Source organism: Haemaphysalis longicornis, unplaced genomic scaffold (genome assembly GCF_048455015.1).
Source record: "Haemaphysalis longicornis isolate Haplotype H1 unplaced genomic scaffold, Haemaphysalis longicornis Haplotype H1 scaffold_61, whole genome shotgun sequence".
Lineage (NCBI taxonomy): Eukaryota > Metazoa > Arthropoda > Arachnida > Ixodida > Ixodidae > Haemaphysalis > Haemaphysalis longicornis.
The window spans coordinates 1,255,686-1,258,327 of NW_027526409.1; the positions used below are offsets into that span (position 1 = coordinate 1,255,686).

At 46.1% G+C, this 2,642-nt stretch overlaps 1 non-coding gene across 1 annotated transcript; it reads right to left on the bottom strand.

Moving 5' to 3' along the window:
• Positions 1 to 308: 308 nt before the first annotated feature.
• Positions 309 to 380, bottom strand: Trnat-ugu (transfer RNA threonine (anticodon UGU)). The gene has a single exon. It is a non-coding gene; the product is annotated as a tRNA-Thr (tRNA).
• Between the last annotated feature and the right edge of the window lie 2,262 nt (positions 381 to 2,642).

A 2,642-nucleotide genomic window follows, 5' to 3' on the forward strand; every position in this document is an offset into this window, starting at 1 on the left:
ATTCGCGCCCTCCTGTGACTGCCCAGCGTCGCACACAAGCCATGCCGCCTATGCGGGCAGCATAATGTTCTGTACTTCAAAATGTAAATAAACAATATTATATATATATATATTTATATATATATATTTATATATATATATATATATATAGTAAGGAAATGAGGGGCTCGTTGAGGAAATACAGAAAGATAGGGCAGCAGTCTACAACGCCAAAGGAGGCATAGGGGTGTGGTTAGGCTCTTTTCTTTTTCACTACGGTTAATGAAGTAAACATTTTTTTATATACAGAAGAAAGAAAGAAAAACACACGCCCAGAGTGGGGATCGAACCCACGCCTTTCGATTACATGTCGAATGCCTTACCAATTCGGCTATCTGGGCGACTGTGTTCTCCTTCACTTTCTAGGCTATTTATATTTACTAGAAGTGTATCTGACGCTTGAGGGTGGTAGCCAGCGCCACTCTGACTACACGGGGAAAAGGGGACCTTCTTTTAAACCCCCGGGGCGTGACTCGAGCGTCTACAGCCTGTCATGAGCGGGTAACTGGCGGGAAGCCCTCTTATGCTACCTAGGCATCAAGGGTGCCAGAACCGAGACCCTCGCTAGGCTTTCGCAGAATAATATAGTAAGGAAATGAGGGGCTCGTTGAGGAAATACAGAATGATAGGGCAGCAGTCTATAACGCCAAAGGAGGCATAGGGGTGTGGTTAGGCTCTTTTCTTTTTCACTACGGTTAATGAAGTAAACATTTTTTTTATTTTAATATACAGAAGACAGAAAGAAAGAAAAACACGCGCCCAGAGTGGAGACCGAGCCGACGCCTTTTGATTACATGTCGAATGCCTTACCAATTCGGCTATCTGGGCGACTGTGTTCTGCTGCACTTTCTAGGCTATTTATATTTACTAGAAGTGTATCTGACGCTTGAGGGTGGTAGCCAGCGCCACTCTGTCTACACGGGGAGAAGGGGACCTTCTTTTAAACCCCCGGGGCGTGACTCGAGCGTCTACAGCCTGTCATGAGCGGGTAACTGGCGGGAAGCCCTCTTATGCTACCTAGGCATCAAGGCTGCCAGAACCGAGATCCTCGCTAGGCTTTCGCAGAATAATATAGTAAGGAAATGAGGGGCTCGTTGAGGAAATACAGAAAGATAGGGCAGCAGTCTACAAGGCTAAAGGAGGCATATGGGTGTGGTTAGGCTCTTTTCTTTTTCACTACGGTTAATGAAGTACACAATTTTTTTATTTTAATATACAGAAGAAAGAAAGAAAGAAAAACACGCGCCCAGAGTGGGGACCGATCCCACGCCTTTCGATTACATGTCAAATGCCTTACCAATTAGGCTATCTGGACGACTGTGTTCTCCTTCACTTTCTAGGCTATTTATATTTACTAGAAGTGTATCTGACGCTTGATGGTGATAGCCAGCGCCAGTCTGACTACACGGGGAGAAGGGGCCTTCTTTTAAACCCCCGGGGCGTGACTCGAGCATCTGCAGCCTGTCATGAGTTTACTTCATTAAAAAAAATGTTTACTTCATTAACCGTAGTGAAAAAGAAAAGAGCCTAACCACACCCCTATGCCTCCTTTGGCGTTGTAGACTGCTGCCCTATCTTTCTGTATTTCCTCAACGAGCCCCTCATTTCCTTACTATATTATTCTGCGAAAGCCTAGCGAGGGTCTCGGTTCTGGCAGCCTTGATGCCTAGGTAGCATAAGAGGGCTTCCCGCCAGTTACCCGCTCATGACAGGCTGTAGACGCTCGAGTCACGCCCCGGGGGTTTAAAAGAAGGTCCCCTTCTCCCCGTGTAGTCAGAGTGGCGCTGGCTACCACCCTCAAGCGTCAGATACACTTCTAGTAAATATAAATAGCCTAGAAAGTGAAGCAGAACACAGTCGCCCAGATAGCCAAATTGGTAAGGCATTCGACATGTAATCGAAAGGCGTGGGTTCGGTCCCCACTCTGGGCGCGTGTTTTTCCTTTTTCTTTCTTCTGTATATTAAAATAAAAAAAAAATGTTTACTTCATAAACCGTAGAGAAAAAGAAAAGAGCCTAACCACACCCCTATGCCTCCTTTGGCGTTGCAGACTGCTGCCCTATCTTTCTGTATTTCCTCAACGAGCCCCTCATTTCCTTACTATATTATTCTGCGAAAGCCTAGCGAGGGTCTCGGTTCTGGCAGGCTTGATGCCTAGGTAGCATAAGAGGGCTTCACGCCAGTTACCCGCTCATGACAGGCTGTAGACGCTGGAGTCACGCCCCGGGGGTTTAAAAGAAGGTCCCCTTCTCCCCGTGTAGTCAGAGTGGCGCTGGCTACCACTCTCCAGCGTCAGATACACTTCTAGTAAATATAAATAGCCTAGAAAGTGAAGGAGAACACAGTCGCCCAGATAATCGAATTGGTAAGGCATTCGACATGTAATCGAAAGGCGTGGGTTCGGTCCCCACTCTGGGTGCGTGTTTTTCTTTCTTTCTTTCTTTCTTCTGTATATTAAAATAAAAAAATGTTTACTTCATTAACCGTAGTGAAGAAGAAAAGAGCCTAACCACACCCCTATGCCCCCTTTGGCGTTGTAGACTGCTGCCCTATGTTTCTGTATTTCCTCAACGAGCCCCTCATTTCCTTACTATATTATTCTG